Source organism: Amblyomma americanum, chromosome 6, assembly GCF_052857255.1.
Source record: "Amblyomma americanum isolate KBUSLIRL-KWMA chromosome 6, ASM5285725v1, whole genome shotgun sequence".
In the NCBI taxonomy this organism is placed as follows: Eukaryota; Metazoa; Arthropoda; class Arachnida; order Ixodida; family Ixodidae; genus Amblyomma; species Amblyomma americanum.
In genome coordinates, this window is record NC_135502.1 from 60,039,010 (window position 1) to 60,058,236 (window position 19,227).

The 19,227-nt window shown below is 47.7% G+C and overlaps 1 pseudogene across 1 annotated transcript; it reads left to right on the forward strand.

Annotated features, from left to right (window-relative positions):
- Window positions 1-567: 567 nt before the first annotated feature.
- On the forward strand, window positions 568-18,956 carry LOC144093578 (uncharacterized; annotated as a pseudogene). Its single transcript, XR_013306300.1, has 6 exons — window positions 568-1,280; window positions 2,337-2,485; window positions 14,934-15,195; window positions 16,102-16,259; window positions 16,995-17,143; window positions 18,762-18,956. The product of XR_013306300.1 is annotated as an uncharacterized LOC144093578 (transcript).
- The last annotated feature ends 271 nt before the right edge of the window (window positions 18,957-19,227 follow it).

Sequence of the window (19,227 nt, forward strand, 5' to 3'; positions counted from 1 at the left end):
TTTGCCACCCTGCCAAGCAAGTAATCCCGAAGTTTCCATGAGCAAAAAGAAATTTAAAGAGAAAACAGCTTGAAAGTCACGGCTCGGTAATTCCTCCGACCATTAGCGCATTGTGCCTGTGAATGGGAGCATTTACTGCCAGACATTATTTACACACTGCACCGACGCTCGAGGTACAATCGCACGAGCGTCGCATCGCAGTCCATAGCGCGCTTAGCTGCGAGAAAGCGATTCCCGACTGCTTGGCATTCAAGTCACGCACGCCAGCGGCATTCTTTCCCGCTGACGGCAGCTTCCGACAACGGTGCCGTCCGCTGCAAAGAACGCAATAAGAAGAACGTAACGGTACTCGGCAAACACACTCATTATGGCTTCATTATCGTTTCAAGGTCATCTCAAGACAGCGCGCAGTTTTATTTCTTCCAACGCACCCTCTCTCCCGTTCGAGCATTTTTCTTCCTCGCTTTAAACTTCGTGCCAAATACGCACCCAGCGAAGCTATTTAAACGCAGCGCCACCTTTGTTGTCCTCCGTCGGAGTTTCGCAGTTTGTTCGCACACGACAGGAGTAGTCTGCTGTAGGAGAGCGAAGCCCTGCATCATGGCGGCTTTTAGGAGCTGGTCTGAACGTGCGCGACTTGTGTCGTCTTTCGTTGTCTTGTGTGCGGCTAGTGTCGTCCGTTGCGATCCTTTGTGCCAGGAAACGACGCCGTTTCATTACGATCACCCACAGCTGACTTGCTCGGACTTCACCAGCGCCGAAGAACTAGAGAGAAACCTCCCTGGGAGGTCCAGCGATGGGGGCAAACTAGAACTCGTCCTCAAGGACAGTCGTCTTGAGCTCATCCCGCGCGAAGCCTTCAAGAGGGTCAAGCCCTCGACGCTGGTCCTAAGCAACGTGACGGTGGGAAGTTACCGGACGTCGTCGGAATCCGACGCCTCCTCCGTGTTCGGGGAACTTCAAGACACCTTGGAGAAATTAGTCTTCCACAAGAACAGCAGCCTGCCGGAGTCGTGGAGCTTACTCAAGGGCAACCGAGCCCTGAAGGAGTTGTTGCTTTTCAGGATGGCGTCGCTTCGCCTTGGCCGCGACTTCAACGAACTGCCGGCCAGTGTCAGGGACGTGGCCGTCGTCCAAAGCACGGTTTCGGGCGTGGACGACCGCTGGCTGTCCTCCATGGATAATCTCGAGAACCTGCGCATTGACAAGGTCGACCTGGACAGGTTCGAAAGAACAATGCTTCCGAGGCCCGCAAGCAAGCTGAAGTACCTTACGATAACGTAAGTACCGACCTGCTTCCTCGTTCTAAGACCTGTGCTTTGTCGAAAGGGAAAATGGAGGAACTATTGTGCAACCAGTCTAGCAACCTGAGTTGCTCTAGGCGGATGGCAGAGCAGGATAAGGAGGAAGAGCAAAGCGGTCGTCTACTTAGATGAACCAAATGGAAGAACTTGCTTTCATAAGGCGGCTTCTGAGATGCTAAACGCCAAATGGCCCCGATCAACATTCATGTCCCGGATAACATGTCGGAATGCGCTACACAATTTTTATAGATTTGCTGAATCTGTACGCATCTAAAGCGACATCTAGTGCGCTAACGCTTCTTCAAGAAGCGCTACTGCATGTCTTTTATCACTTAAGTGAGGCGAAGAAGGGAAGCAAGAGAAAATAAGGAAAGGAGGACAGGTGGAATCATTATCACTTACAGATGTTCTTGTAGTTCGTCGCTCTGACCGCGCACGATGTTTTGCAACTACACCATTTTGCGCTCATATTGAATTACACATCGTTAGCTGACAACCGTAACTCTGGTAGAGCCCTTTGAACAAAGCACGTCTGTCTCAAGCAATGTCATATCTTCAACAAATTTTGTTTTCGCTAATAAAATTCACAGCACGTATTTTCCACCGGTGTACATGTCCCTTCAATATGGAAGGGAACAAAGCTTGATCATTCAAACGATGATTGCTCCAAAATTATCTTTGAAATCCACACTTTTCCAATTTTGTAACAGTTTTCCTTTTGGCGTGTAATATCCTGAATTAATTTTCCTCTATAGTACAGTAATAACCAAAAAATTAGTATTTTTGTGCAATTCAATGAATGCACGCGTACAAAACCCACGAATCTCCTGCCTTGATTATCACCGCATTCTATGATAGGAAAGCATGTAGGCTCTGCAAACCACAACTCAAACTAACGTTGCAACGTCGCTTTGAATAGTATTCTAGAATATAATGCCGTACTGGCATCGAACTGCAGGTATGCTCAGTCTTTCAATGGTCACTTCTTCGCGCCTTAATACATCACCTTACTGTTTCTAATACACGCATTAGCGGCACACGCCTGTCAGCGCTTCCCGACGACTTTGCACTGGACTTCCCTGCTCTGGAAAGACTCAACCTGAGGAGGAATAAAATCACCACATTTCAAGAGGGCGCACTGGCTCCCCTGAAGAATGGAAAGGTTGACGTGCAGCTAACAGGTGAGTATTTTTATTCTCACACATTGTGCCGCAGTGATCGCTTCTTTGCCGAGTAGGTACGACCATATGACGCCAGCGAGAAAGAAACCGACTTGGCACTCACCTCTACACTTCTGTAAGCTCGATAGTTTTGTTCATTTAGCGCAGTCTTCGAAAACTGGATTGCTGCGTTATATAGTTTTGTAAGTTCTGCAAAACGCAGCCAGAAAAATCAGCCAACAAGCCGACCAATAAATAAAAGTTAGAAATAGCAGGCCAGTCAGTGCTGACAGCTGGTTAAGCACAAATCCTGTGTCTATTGCAAAACGATTCGAAAATCAGAAGTTAGCAAGGACAAGAGGAGGAGGAGGAGGAGGAGGAGGAGGAGGAGGAGGAGGAGGAGGAGGAGGAGGAGAGGTCGAATTAACGGAGGATCAATGCTGATTCCCTCTTAACTCACGTCAGGTTCATTATAAGCGATATTCGAAAGCCACAGTGTCTTTCTTTTTTCGGGAAGAATTTCTTTTCGCTCTGCTGATGTTTGTTCGGCAGCGAAATACACACCTGTTTCTGAAAAAATAATAGATATAAAAAGAAAACATTTCTTTCCCGCCACTCGATTCAAATTCGTGACGTCAAGATCAAAAACAGACTCCGTGATGCCCGTTTTTAAGTAAACGTCCGTGCAGCTTAACCTAAGGGATCCGCGACTAAAGAACTTCGTCGACATCACCGCAGTTCGCTTGCGAAAACGCCCGATGGTGGTGCTGCTTGTATTTCGAAATTTGAACTTTTCCAGCTTAAATGACAGCTTCATTTTCAACAAAAGTAGCGTATTTGTCATTAGATTGTGGTAATCAAGTGATGCAGGCCAACTTGAATCTGCCCTCAGTGTCCCTTTAACAACGGATGGACCTACGCGCTCTTTAGAGTCCATCGATTCCGCTTTCAATCTAACACCTTTCAAGTCTGCCGACATAACAAAAACACGAACTACCAGGCAAAGCAAGAAAGCCAGCAAAAGCAAACCAATGCCGACTGCAGAGTCGTCGCACTTCACACCACGCGCGCTTTGTTTTCTTGCTCGCCGAGCGGCGGGCCGGAGTGACCGGTTGGTGGCGCTGCAGGGAATCCCCTGGAGTGCGGCTGCCATGTCCTCTTCCTGCTCGGCTACCCGGACAGCTGGCAGTATCCCAACTGCGAGACACCCGCGGCGCTTGCGAAGACGCCCCTCCGCGAACTCACACCGGACAGGCTGAGCTGCGGCGCCCCCGAAAAGTGAATTCAATAAAGAAAAAAGAGCGCTTCGCCGCCTACTTCGACGTTGCATCTCGGACCCGTCAGAGGCGCCGAGCGCGAATGGGTTCCGGCATGCTGCTTTTTCTTTTGTGAGTGTGGTCTTTCGCATCCTCATGCTTTTTAAGTGCTTCTTTACCAACTTCTTTTCTCAACTAGCATGGCCTTTGCAGCACCCTGCTCCAGCCTTTCTTTGTGGCGATTAACATTCGTCGAAGGGTGAGTATCCTCCCCGTAAATAGTCCAAGAGTATATCCTAACCGTTAATCCTTTGCAGCAGTCATTCACAAGTCTGTTGTCAAAGGGTAAAGTGACACTTGTTCGCAGAGTAACAAAATCGAAAGGTAACCGACAATAACGAGCTTACCGTTCAGACAACCAAAAACATTGATTTTCCATCGCACTGCTACTCAATTTGCCTTTAAATCAACGCAATGGTAATTCTGTATACCCAGACAATACATTTAGGGGTGTGCGAATAGTACTTTTTTCCAAACCGAATCGAACAATACGAATAGTGTAGCTTCGATTCCGAATCGAATACGAATAGTGCAGCTCAAAACTGAATCGAATACAAATCGAATAGTGATACTACAGAATCGAATAAGAATCGAATATTAGTACCAATATTCGCTACTTGTGCGAATATTCGTACAAAACGAGCAATCGTGCGAAACATGGAAGCGCCAGTGGTGGCACTGTTTCACGGTGCTAAATGTTGTTAAAGCGATAGCTGCTAAAAGACGCAACACTAATCTCAACTAACCAGTCGCAACAGTAAGTATAGATATAGGAAAATAACCGCTTGCTTGGTTTGGTCAAAGACCCTTTTGCCAAGCGTTTCACCTCAGACGACCCGAGCACCAGGCCTGAGGAATACTTGTACCCATAGGAAAACAGGTGGGCATCCGGTGGCACTGGAACTACACCCTCCATCTCGTCCGTACTTTTCGCTAAAGAAAGGTGCGCGCCTTCGGTGTGGGCCGTTTTTGGAACGTTCGTCGAAAAAAATACGGACGGCCTTCTTCCGTTATTCGAAAACTATTCGAAACTTGAGAACATATTCGATTCATTTAAAAAAATTTTGAAAGCACACTATTTGACTCGTTCGAATAATCGAACAGAAAGATATTCGATTCACTAATCGAAATTTTCAAATATTCGCACACTCCTAAACATATTTTTAGCTTCAGCGAAGATTGTCGTTAGTTGAACTTGCACTAAGTATTTCTCGCGCCGATCCGTCTGAGGTTCTATCTGAGCACTTCAAAATGTAAACGGGACCCTTCAAATGGGAACACATAAACAAAAAAATATTAAACTGATGGCAGAAAGTACATCCGCAATATGGAATCACTTGAAAAGCCAGGTCACTATACTTTCGAATCGGAAATAAACCGCGCTGGTAGTAAGTTTTCCTCAGCTGAAGTTCCTGATTATGCCATTCCCGTTCCAATTGTCCGATGCTGGTTCTACAAGGCCCCTTGTGCAATATTTGTCATTGGTAACTTTGTGGCTGGCCGTAAAGCATCTGCGTAACGCAGAGCGCGAGCTTTGTACGTCGCATAGAATGACTGCGTCATTTAGATCAGGGTGCACAGTTGTCTCTCTATTTCAAGACAATTCAGCAGCATTCAACACACACACAGGCTTCAGAGATTGTCGTCCTGTAGACCGCGCACGAGACACTACGAAAGCGTAGAACTTGAAATGAAATTTACATTTGCTGTTTATTGAAAAAATGCATATGTTTTGTTCTTTGAGTGCACTCTGCTGCTTTATAAACTTCATAGGAGTAACCTCTTTTTCACAGTACTTCTGTCATCGTAATATTCACCAATACCTGAAGCTTCACACACAGGCCCAGCTGACAGGACAGCGGCTCTAGCGGCCCTTTCATACATGTTGGCGGCTCTCGTAGTGATGACTATAACTACCGGGGACTTCATGATCAGTGGCTATCACAGTGCTTTGGTACCACCACCTATTCGCCTGTAAAGTAAGGGTGTGCAAATATTGCTTTTTAGAAACTTATTCGAATACGAATCGAATATCCATGTCATTATTCGGCAGGAATAATTCGTACAAAACGAATATTCATAAGAAACACCGAAGCATGAGGTGGCGGTGCTATATGTGACAGAATTAAAGCTGCAGCTGTCAAACACGCAGCAGTTATGTTCACTAGAGGACACGCAGCACGAAATCAGTATGCTAACTATGAGACCATCATGTCGCCCCCATAGGAAAAATACCTTTTTCTTACTGATGCCGACAGCGCAAAAACTAATGCCAAATGTCAGTTTATGAAGGGAACGAGAGTTCGAGCAATGGCCTCCGAGATTCGGATACCCGGCAGGGCTTGCAAAACTTGGCTGAACCCTGTAGCGTCACTCAGTCTTACATACAAGCACTATGAACGCCATCACACGAATGAACCGCATCGAGGAGCTGAACTCTCCTTTACGCACAGGCCGATGGCTGCAGCATGCTTTCCTGTGTCAGAGTAAGTCCTGCTTTGAAACAGTTGCCGAATGAAAAAAAAAAGCTACGGCGTGCCTATACGAACTTCGTACCGATTATTCGAAAACTACTCGGAACTCTGAGAACGGACTCCGATCGTTTGGAATAATTTTGAAAATGCACTATTTGATTCGTTCAGTGAGTCATATACACAGATGTTCGATTCGCTATTCGAAAATTTCGTATGTTCGCACACCCCTGTTGTAAAAGAAGTCACGTTAACCTACAAGACAACGTCGTATACCACGACGGATGTTTGAGGAAACGACCTGGAACTTCTTGGAATAACCTCACCCTAAAAAAAATTGGCGGTGGTTTAGCTCTGGGTGACGCGAGAGCTACAGCTGGCTGAGTGGAACTTGGTCACGTGACCAACCACGCGATCAGCCACGGCGCCGGCAGCTGCTCTGCACTACGTGACCAGCCACGCTGAAGGCTCGAAATGCTACCGTAATGTAGCTATCGCTACAAAACTCCCTGACTTTCCGCAATCTCCAACCCCCCCCCCCCCCCCCCCCCTTCTTGAAAGAGTGGTCGCACGCGCAAAAAGAGGTACACAAAGAGTGAGACGCTTTGCGTGCAGTAACGCGTATGCCGTCGAAAGGCGACAGAAACGGCGGTCAGTGTACGAAACGCGTGCAGCACAGGTGAATGCCACACAAGTGAGCACTGCTAAGCACGGCGGCAGCGGCGCTCAAGGAGAAGTGCCTGTAGACGCTCGCGCATATACGAACGACTACGGAGCCGATCTCACATCAATGCTGCGCCACTGCACTGCGAATGAACATCCACTCAACGCTCGAGTATATGTCCCGACCAGACATGCCGGCACGTTATTACATATTCTTTACTGTACAGCGGAACCTGCATGGGGAACTCTGTGGTAAACGGCGTTGTAAGTCGTGAGTGTTGGCCTATGGGAATGCTATCCGGGTGAACCGCCGATCTGGCGGAGTGAGCCCTCTCACGTTGGGTCTGACGGTGGCAGTTCTCGAGGACGAGATATTTTCACAGTTTCCAAGGCAACGCTTCTTGCGTCAGCACTGCCGAGAATACCTGGTTAACAACAGAAGTCCCAGCTCACGTGGCTGCCAATAAAGAGCAACCGTGTTTTTATAAGCGCACACTGATATACGTGGTCACGTGGGTAGCCGTGGAAGAATAGAAATATGAAGAAGAGCGAGAAGTGGGCAGCCTCAAATGAACACACAGGCTTCTGCGGGCAATAGTGTGAGTGCATTTCTGTACCTGGTGCGCTAAACGTTTCGAGTCTGTATCTGCGAATTTTTTTCACAGCGAGAGCTATAGTAAAGCCCCGTCCCCTGGGTTGAGCCTCCATGTCAGTGTTGTAGCAGTAGTATCGGTAATGTTCGGCGTAACCGTAGGGTGGTAACTCATATTACCCTGAAAGGAGCAGGAAGAGGTTTGTAGTGACCTCACTCATGATGTCTGTGGAACGCGCCATCACACCGTACCAGGCTGAATAGTCCGAACCCAGTGACGTAATGGTAGAGAGAGGGACTAGGCAGAAGGTTTCTTGACACGCAAAAAGAAAGGAAGGGAGGGGAAAGCCTCAGGGTGCTTGCCAACGTTTCGACAAGAGGACTTGTCTTCGTGTAAGCAAGGCGTTCATCATGGGCGGGGTTTAAATGGGGTATTCACTCCAAGGCGGAAGGCCGGAGGAGGGTGTGAAGTGGGAAGGGTGCCAGGATAGGGAGGCTGGATCTCTTGCAGGCATAATGGCTGCTGAAGAGTGGGCAGCAGAGGAATTCACCCGAACGCTGAATGACTTAGACGGCTGGTAAATGCCTGAAAAAGCGATACTCGAATCCCGACATACTACAGGCATTAAACGAAACACGGACGGGTCAATGAAACGCGAATATCAAAATGACGACACTTCAATTTGGGGAGATTAACTCATCATATGGTTAATTATCACTTCCAAACCACATCGACCTCTCTTCGAAAATAACACCTGAAAGCACGCGCGCATTTCCTCTGGACGAGTTAATCTTTTCAGGCGCCATTTTTTGTTTTTCGTCCTAAATACTATATTAAGGCCCCAGGAAAAGCAGTTTGTTATTTTTCAGGCACGAAATTTTAAATTTTTAAATTTAAAGTTCTTAAAGGAATATGCAAAGTTTTGTACGAAGTGGTTGGAAATAGTAACACCAAAATGGTTCGATTTGTCAAGTAAGCACCCGAGGTATCGTGGAATCACTTTTCTCTTTCGAAGATGCACATTACGTTCAAAATTGAGTAAAAAATAGTTGATGTTATCACTGGCGGCAAAGTCTGTCAGCATAAAAATGGCGGACGACGGGCTGCCCAGCTCATTGTTATGTGAAGTATTACTTAGGGCGTTCGCTATACGGCACAAAATGCGACTACCTTAGTTGCGACACGAAGGATGCTTAATTCGACTGAAGCTATGAAATTATTGCTAGGTGTAGCGCACTCTCCAAAAAATCTGTCAGTTTGCTATGTGCACAACTGTGTACAAACCGACTTAAATGGTTAATATTACTTTTCATCACCGTACTCTTGGGTTTTTGCGCTTGCGTCTCGCAGTTGCCGGTGGCGATTCATTTCACGCCGCTAAGACACACACACACACACACACACACACACACACACACACACACACACACACACACACACACACACACACACACACACACACACACACGCACGCACGCACGCACGCACGCACGCACACACACACACACACACACACACACACACACACACACACACACACACACACACACACACACACACACACACACACACACACACACACACACACACACACACACACACATGCGCGAGTTCAAAATGCTAAAGCTCGCAAAATGTTTAATTTCTCAGCGTTCAGTATCCGGTGCACTGTGTCTCGCTGAATCACCGCAGTTTTGTAGAAACTTGTAGTGGCATCATATAATAGGAATACGTGCACGAAGAGGCTTAAGACGAGATCCATAAGTAAAATGTAATTGACTGGAGTTGCTACAGCTGCTGTTCGCGTCTTGAGATCCGACTGACCAAACTGCGCAGTTTTAATTACGCCTCGACATTTTCGTCTCCGTATTCAACGAGACATTTTGCAATACGTACGTGGAAAGACGGCGATAATTACCTTACGGGCCCCCGCAAGTCCCGTCACGGAGCCTGTCTGTACGGTTTGAAGTTGCGCGAATGTTGAAAGCTACATCCGGTGCCCCTGTAACCTCGCATAACCGTCGCAATTCTTCCGCATGCCCACGCCCGTTGGCGCGGTTGCATTACCGCTAACGTCATGCCTCCTCCTCGAAGGCCAACGTGGGGCACAACATCCTCCCTCTTTGCACCTTTGGCCCTCGATGTACGACTAAGGGGGAATCCCGTATCAACTCACAACATCCCACCCCACAGGAACCCTCCCCTTCTCTTGAGGAGCTTCAAAGCACAAGGGTAGAAACTTGGGCGAGTCGGTAACGGTGATCCATGGTGATCCACTCTCACCTTCAAAGCACACCTGGGTGCACCCTGCTCATCCCGTGAATTATGCGTTGTAAAAAACCTCACAAAATACCGGCGTCGTTATGAACGCGGACCTCTATGCTCCAGTTCCCGTCAAAGGTAAGACTTCCAACTTCAACAGCGTTGTCTCGTTGTCATCATTTCAGGAGCTTTCTCCGCGCGATGCCCTGCGCACGCAGGCAGAGTCAAGCACCGTCAGGCAAAAACAAAACACAGCACAAATAAAACGCGACAGAGGTATACGTGCAGTGCATACAGTCTAAACACAAGGCAGAGAGGCAGTCTCACACGTGCGCAGCGCGCGACGACACGGAAGTGTCCGTATTTATAGCGGCTGCGTCAGCATGCGAGATGAAGGTCCCCTGTCAGTTGATGGGAAGGGGAAGATCCTGCATGGACGCGCGCTTCGAAGAAAGGGCTTCATTTGCGTAAGTTCGCGGACCGTGCCACCACCAAGGGCGAGCAATACGAGCTCTCTGTGCCGCGTTGCAACACCACAAAAAGGCAAGCCGCCGCGCGCTTCTCCGCTGCTTCACCGAAACCCTTCCCTCGCGCCTTCTTGCCAGCTCGTCTCTTAATAGGCGTGGAATGCCGCCGCCTGGTGACGATCGCGGCGGGAAGAGGACACACCTGTCTGGTCTCCTCCGCCACCTGACCGGCGGCTAGACTAGCACCGGGGAAGAGACGCGGACGTCCGCGAAGAGGATCTCCGTCTCGGCCGACACCGGCAAGCACAGACGCCGCTAGGACGTCGCTCCTGATCGTCATGCGCGGAGTCTTCGGCGCGGCCCTCGTCTGGTGCCTCGCGCTGGGCGCGAGGTGCGAGCCCAAGTGCGAGGACACCACACGTCGGCATGCCCTGGTGGCCGAGTTCACGTGCTCGGGATTCAGCAGCCCGGAGGACTTCGGGAAGCACTTCAAGCACGACACCAAGCCAGGAGGAGACCTGTGGTTCGCGCTCAAAGACAGCAAGCTGGAGTACATTCCTGCAGGTATCTTGTGGGCTCTTTGCATCGTAGGGGAAAAATTCTGGGCACCCAAAAAGTGGACGAGTTTCGTAGGTGCAATGTCAGCTGTAGAAGGAAACAGGTAATTGCAGGAGAAGGCGAACGTATCAGGGGGCGGCAGAGTGGGGTGCCGAGATGAGATTAGGAAGTTTGCGGGGATAGGGTCACCGCAGCTGGCGCAGGGCACGGTTAGGTTACTTGGATAGCATCAGGACATGCCTTTGCCGTGCTGTGGGCGCAGCTGAGCTACAATGATGGTGTCACCGGCTCACAACACAAACGATCGCACTTCGTTTAGCCGGCCGCGCGTTTTGGAGGATTTTGCCGAAGGTAGCTAGCGCATGCAACGCGAATGAAGAGTTGTGGTGCTCAATATTCATGCAAAGCTAGTACCCGGTGCTGCAGCCAACACGATGGGACTTAAATGCGATGCGACAACTGCATGCCCTTTCAAAGTGTCCGCACTTAATTTTTGAGTATCACAAGGCGAGGAAATGACCCTGCGAGCTCAATACCTGAAGGCTAGTTCTTCAGCTGCAACCTCGTTACCAGATCTAAGCGATAGTCGTGAGACGCGTAAGTAAGACATGTGGTCGACGTGTTTTGTATGAATAGCGCTCTGTCAACATTTCATTTCATTTATCTTACCCCTCAGGCCTAATCGCATAACCGAGGAGTAGTGGTGAAAAAAAAAAAGATGTATTTCGAGAACATAGGTAACTAAATGCCCCCCCCCCCCCCCCCCCATAAATATATATAACGTTAGAAAGAACCTGAATATACAATGTTAAAGCAGCGCGAAAAAGTTGGCTGTCATTAATATTTAAAGCTTACCTGAATAAACAGTGCCTTGTACGCAATAAAAAAGCACATATTGTCACGTCGCGTTGACAACGCCGTGAACAACAGACGAGTAGACTGAACTGACACTGAAAACTAATTCTTCATTCGGCTCATTTGCACCCACAAAGAACTGAACTCGGCGGCGTCGATAGAAATAAACGTGCTTGGCGGTCGTCAACAGAATCATCGCCACTCCCTGCCATGCTCAATTTAAATCAAGCAAACAACTTTCGAGATAAGGTGCACGTAAATAAAATCGACGACAATCTTGTACAACCTAGAAGCAGTTGTATGTAGTTGCGCATGCCGGTGGCTTTAAGCATGATGAAACAAAGGCTATAAAAGCATAGGAATTTGTGTCCTCGATTCTCGGGTACAAATGCTAGAACGCATTAAAGTTTTCGAGGCACATTAGCACTAAGTTGCGTGCAATCATATTTTACAACCATGCACTTGGTCTCGTTAAATGAGCAATTTTTTATTCCCGAATCCGTGAATCAAGGTGTTCGTCAAGGTAACAACTTCGGAGCCAGCCTTACTGAATCAAAGCAAAAATGTGGTTAAAAGATATTACTAACTAAATAAAAGTCCTGCAAATTACGAAACCCGCTACCGCGAACATTCGCACGTTACACAGCTACGCACCAATTATGGCTCTAAATCACTAAGTCACGTTTTCCTATCAACTCTGAATAAATCTGAAGTCGCGCAATAAAATATCTAGCTGCTCCTTTAAAAGCATGCGAGATCTTTTATTATGTGCGTAAAACGTTGTTCGAAAGAGTGCTGTTTTGCTAAAGCTATGTGTCCGCTTTAAAAGAGCGTCTTGTACCCCTGTATTGGAACTACACTCTAAACACGAATACACCTATATTGGAGTAAAAACACAGCAAGGTGTCCTCTGACGCACTCCCTTTTAGAGGCAGGGTATGCTGCCCAAGACCCTGGGTAGTTTTCCACCACTAAAAATACAGAACATTTACGCTTGTCTGTGGAAACAAATTCCCTCTTCAAAACATGCGAAGTTCTATAGCAGATACGAAGATTTTAACCGAGGTTTCAGTCTCTTCTATTTGCTAGCCTCAAGGCCTACGGTGCCACGTTTAAAAGCCTCCTCCCACTGCTAACTACGTCAAGTTGATATGCTTCGCGGTAGGAATATGCCTCCGTTGCGAAGAGCAAGCATTCCGCATATTTGGTGATCGAATTGTAGCCCGGGAAAAGGGAGTTCGCTAGAGGGCAGTTTACTCCCTTTTTATTTCGATATAGGCTAATTTGAGTTCACAGTGTGTTGTAGCTGCGCAGAAGTGCGTTTCTGTGTCGTTGTCTTAGTCGTAACCATGTTTTAGACTCATAAATACTACATGCATTGTGTTTCCCGGGCAGCTCTGCCGAGAACACGAAGGATACAAGAGCTTTGTCAGATCTCTCAAGTGCGGCTTCTTCTCCTACATTGTTCAAGCATGTACGCATGCTTTTCGAAAACAATTCAAATTCAAATTATATGTATTACATATAACACTCATTCCATATCATGCCTGTCTTTATCTGCCGTGACGCCGCGAGCATTTTTCATGGTCGGACAGCAATGAAAATTCCTGGACAACGCCACTCTTGACCGGTTACGTAACTAATACAAAGTGAACTGGCTGCAAATTAAGAACAAAAAGACAAAACGCAATTGCTTTTACATTGTACCCAAGGTATAGTTTTACCTTTCGACACGGTAGTTGCGCGAAACACACACACACACAAGACAGGGTATACGGGATTGCGCTGGTCCCGTACCCTGTCTTGTGAGTGTGTGTTTCGCGCGACTACCATGTCTGAGGTATTGCACCAACTAGAGCGACAACACGTTCTACTTAGTTTTGTGTTTAGTCTTCACATCCGTCCAGGCAAGACTGAATCAGTGTCAGAGATTTAAGACCTAGACTTCATAATTAATAAAAATTTATTGTACTACTAGCACATGCGGTTTAAGACGCATTGGAAGTTTAATAACAAGGTCTTTTACCGGTAAAATCGAAACATCTCCAGAAGCTCAGCACTGCATTCGCAACTAAGAAACGTGATTACCTCGTTTAGCAACAATGAGTCATAAATGGCACAACACTCAGAATGATACAGGCTGGCTCCTAAACGAATTAACATGGCATGTAGAGTTTAACGCCCCGAAGCGACGCATGGGCTCTGAGAGACGCGTCGTAGTGGAGGGAACCGGAACAATTTCGATCACCTGGCGCTCTTTAATGTGCACTGGCATCGCGCAAACACGGGAGCGTTTGCCTTTCGCCTCCGTCGAATTAGGGCGGCCGCGACCGGAATTCGATCCGGAGACCTTGGCCTCAGCAGTCGAACACCATAGCCGTTGAGCCACCACGGCGGGTCTCAGTGAATTAATATATCCTGGTGTGAATTTAGAGATTATTAAGACGGCCGAATTTAAACTATATTGCCTAAGTTCTTTCTAGCCGTCTAACTAGATTACTGCGTAATGTCATTGGTGTTCAATGTTTGTATATTTTTAAAATTGTCTAACTCGCCTTTCTTGTCGGTGATAACTGACTGCGCCTAATCACTTTAGCGACTGCGTTCACAATTTATGTTGCTCGTTGTCGTAACAAGACCTCACCAAACGCCTCGAAAGGCCTCTCACGAAGTCATCCTTAAATGCGCTAAAGACGTCAGATGCCGGTTCCAATCGCACTGCGCCAATCGTCCTTGCTGGCGGCTTCAACGTCAACGACATGGAGCACAAAGTAGCTGGTGCTCGATCTAGCATAAGGAGACTTTACAACATATCCAGCTTAGTCGACATCATGACAGATGTCTACCAATCTGGATTTGAAAATTCATGGGCAGTGTAAAAGCAATTGCACCCATTGCCACGCGTTTCCCTGACCACAAAACAAGCGTAATTCGGGTGAAAGGACCTTAAACGGCCATTAAATGCTGTGGCCAAACGCAGTGATAAGTATTTCCGCCGTATCATAGTTAACTACGAAGCCATAGTACAACACACCAACCAAAACAAAACTCGTTGTGCAACGTGTAATCATTCGTTAAGTTATTTCGCAAACCAGATTGCGCTAAATCACTGGTCTTGACATTTGGATAAGTATCGGCATTTTTTTTCTTTCTTCTGTTGCTGACAGAACACTCGATCGTAATTGATCACTTTCCGATCAGCAGTTGGGAAACCTCGGACAACTCGCATTGTAGCCAATGAGCCGGACGCCCTAGAGATGCGAGCACAAACGCTAACCCCGCAGGCTTTCTGGGAGAGCACCGGGCGTCCATGCTGGAGTTCAGCAACGTCACCCTCGGGTCCTTCTTGGAGCCGGACACCAACCGCAGCCTCTTCTCCGGCCTGGAGCCGTCACTCAAGCGGGTCACCTTCACGCAAGGCAGCAGCCTTCCCCGCACGTGGGCCACGCTGCGTCCGCTGGGCAGGCTCGAGGAACTGGTCTTCTTCGAGATGACCGGGCTCAACCTGACGCGAGACTTAACGAGCTGCCCGCGGGGCTGCGAAAGGTAAGAACAGTCCCGTGCTTTTACTTCTCGGCCAGAGTGACGAAGAAACGACGAAACTTACCCCGATTCCTGCCTCCCTTGCCCCTCCCCCTGCTAGGAGGTCTCAAATTCTGTCCTGCCTCTGAAGCATCTGACTTCAGGGTCAGAGCAAACAAAAGTTCTCTCTTCGTCCGCGTCAAACGTTAGGAAACATGACAACACCAACTTTTAGCAGGCATTGTGAAGTGGTGCTGGAGGTTCGTGGGCGATATTTGAGCACTGGTAGCGTGTTCGGCCACACGTAATGAACAATATTACATTCGACCTGCGCTGACAACAATATCTTGTTTTCATGCCTATAGGATGAGTACATTATGACAGGAATACATTTTAGTTCACTTTGTTGCATGAGTTTCCTCTTCGGTTCAGTTTTTCAAACCTGTTGCATTTGTGTGTACCCGCGATACTAACGCACATAACGTTTTGAACACGCGGCCTCCAGGTACTCATGCAAAAGCGTTGCTGTATTCATGCACAGCATGAATACATATGGCAAGCATGCACGCCATGTATTCATGCACAGCCCGTGTCATGTACCCCGTTCCATGTGCACAGCATAGGTATACGTGCTGCGCCGCGTATCCATGTGGTGCAACATGCATGCCGCGTATTCCCTCTGCACATTAATGCACGTCAATGCAAGTGCACTGCATAAAAATGTGCTGCATAAAAGTGAACTGCATGCAAGTGTACTGCATACAAGTGAACCTCATACAAGTGAATTGCATATAAGTGTACTACATACAAGCGTACAGAAACTACAGTGTGCTGAAACAACATACTGAAACAGCGTATACTGAAACAACGCTTCCACTCTTCTATCTTGCCTCGACTACCGTGTGCAATGTTTCATCCCTTTCCTCCCAGGTGGTGATAGTCCGGACGGGAGTGGGCATCGTGGAGGACGACTGGATGTCGTCGCTGCTGAACCTGGAGAACGTGCGCATCCAAAGCAGCACGCTGGACAAGTTCTCCAGGAACATGCTGCCAAGGCCTGCGCCTAGGCTGCGCAAGCTGACCATCGGGTGAGCACCGGCTGCGTGCATCGCCCAGGAAAGCCATCGTCTAATCGATCGGAATCCACTACCTTCCTAATTTTTAATGTTTACGTACTCTCCTTTTCTCTGTATTGCACGCGTTGCATTTCCAGACCGCAAACTTGCTACACTGCGCTGTACCAAACCCTTGAAAAACTCTTCCTCAGAATACTCGCTGCCAGCTAGCGGTGACGACACGCAAGCTTCGGCTGATGCCGGAAATTGATCGTATACGCACGTGTCTCCATGCACCGATCGCCAAACCATAACTGTGTTTTGGATGGAAAGCTTGTGGTTGGCAAAAAAAAAAAATGTTCTGGTTTACACAAATGCCTTCCATATTCTGAAAACAGAGGGCTCTAAATTTACTAGCGTCGTTGACCAGGGGCCCTATTTTCTCAGTTGATCTATCGTAATAATGACTTGTAATTGGTTGGCCTCAGTCCTATGCGCAGGCCAATCCCATACCATTTGTATAAGCGACAATTGCATTGAGACCTTGAGCCTGTTTTAGTGGCGCCATGCGGCACATTCATTTTTTTTTTTTTTGAAATGATGAAAGTTCGCGTGGCCTAGAATGGAAGACCGCGCATGCGTCAACGTGACTCAATCACAGCGCTCAACAATGTGGAGCTTAACAAAGCACGCGCCTGTACATCTACACACACACACGAAGGGGCTGTGGTGAGCAGCCGATTAAAGCCATTCTGTCGCCGCTCGCAGGGACAGCTCTCTGATGTCGCTGCCTGAAGACTTCGGCGAGGACTTCCCCGTTCTGAGCCAAGTGAACCTGCGTCAGAACCTGATAAGCAGCTTGGACGAGCGCAGCCTGTCACCGCTGCGAAACAACAAAACGACCGTCGTGCTGTCAGGTAAGCGTCTCTGTTACACCATTGACTCGCTGTTGCAGTGCAACTCAATTCTTCACACTCTGCGCACCCCCGCATACTTGTGGCGCGATGTTTTGACGATGTGTCTGTGATGTCATATCTGCGATGTTGGGACATCAGCGGAGGACATCAAAGTGAGTTGCGCTGGTAATGAACAGGGCACGACTGAAGGACGGCGTGTGGACGTGCTTGCATTGGTGGTAGTTGTGAAGTACGGCTGAGTCAGCTTACATGCTCCGAGCGCAAGCATTGACGGCCAGTTGTAATTTTGAGGCGTAAGCCTTTCTTGGCTCATTAGTGGCGTGGACGGTAGTTGTACGCACGAATTGTCAATCAACAGTTGACAAGCAATATATATGTAATGAAATAAATAGTCAATAAATAAAAATAAACACAAATAAAAAATAAAGATGAATAATAAATACAAAACAATTAAAACAAAATAAGGACATAAAAATATAAATAAAAATAAAATAAAAACTGAAAAACAAAACCAGTAAGAAATAACAATAAAATAAAAGCACAGAAAGAAACATAGAAAGTGAAAAATGGAGGGAGAAAGAGAGAAAAGGAAAGGCTTCCGCATTTCTACTCTTAAAGCGGACTTAAGTGCAATCCTGTAACGTTTTTGTCATAATATGCCTCAGTGCGAGCTTGTCTCAGATCGCCCTATGTGAAAGTCATCTTACCGACAAAGCCCTATTGATTCACTGATTCGTTTTACAGACTTCCATGCGAAGTGTCGACGCACCTATTGCGTCGCTCTTTCATGAAGATTGTTTGATTCGGCAGTGTTATGTATTCCTCTGAATAGCACTGATGAAACCGTAGGTAAAGCCCCCGTGCAAAAAGAGAAGGCTGTACTCCTTGTCATCTGTCAGGTTGAGGCCTCACACCACCTAACTTAAGTCGTCGTACTAAATACTAAAGTCTCTACGCACTTTTAAATAGCAGGATTTTCAGCATGTGAACACTGTAGGTGCGAAGAAACGACTGCGCGCCTACCTTGCCCCTGACCTCACATTAACAATGAACAAGTGTCTGTAGAATTAGTACCCGCCACTTAGAGTCAGGTCGCCGAAGGATCTAGTACCGAGGCATCAACCTTCGTTACTAGGGACTCCATCATGGCGCCCTTTAAATATTTAAAACCTACAGGTTTGAGCTCCAAAGCTCCAAAGGTTGTGATCCTTGAGCTAGGAACACCACCCACAGCTCAAGACCCAACCCCTAACGGGCCCCTTCTCATTTTGAGGAATGAAGTTCAATACAACTACTTGAAGGTTAGAAGAATTCTCCTCCCAGCCCTCGAAAGTCAGAACTTCCACGGATGCTAAGGAGCCCCATTAATGAGGAGGAGGAGGAGGAGGAAGAAGAGGAAAGACAGTGAGGTAACCGGAAGAATAATTGGTTTGCTACACTACACGGGTGGAATGGAGGCTGAGGGATAAAAAATGAAAGAGAAAGGAGATCACTATGAAAGAGCCTCAATAAAAGTCCAGAAGAAAAACCTCAGAGTCTTTACTTTTTACACAAAGGTCGACGTTGTAAGTAAATAAAGTAAATAAATAAGCACTTATGTCTCACGAATTCTGTGCAGGGAACCCGCTGCACTGCGACTGCAAGGTGGCGTTCCTGCTGAGCTATCCCGACTCTGGACGTACCCCGAGTGCGACTCGCCTGAGGAACTCAGGGTACCTCTCTGAAAGAGCTCACCCCTGAGAAGCTAGGCTGTACCGGCCGCGGAGGAGCCCTGACATCAGGGCACGCATTGCCCAGCGCCCTCCTCCGATGATGAGGAGGCGTTGTAGTGAAAAGTGCCGACGATGGAAGAATGCAAAAATATAAATGGCGCGACTGGCGGCATGCGCGCGATCTCGGTGAAGCGGCATGAACAGCCTCACAAGCCGCGCAAGTTGAACGTCTTTTCCTGATGCACCACATCAACGAGACAATAAAAAAATTCAATGGATTTTTCCTTCCTGCCATAGCGTGTTGAGTAGGCTGCCAGCTGGTCTGTTGCCTCATCGCCTAGGTTCCTTATGAGGGAATTCCTATACCGAAAA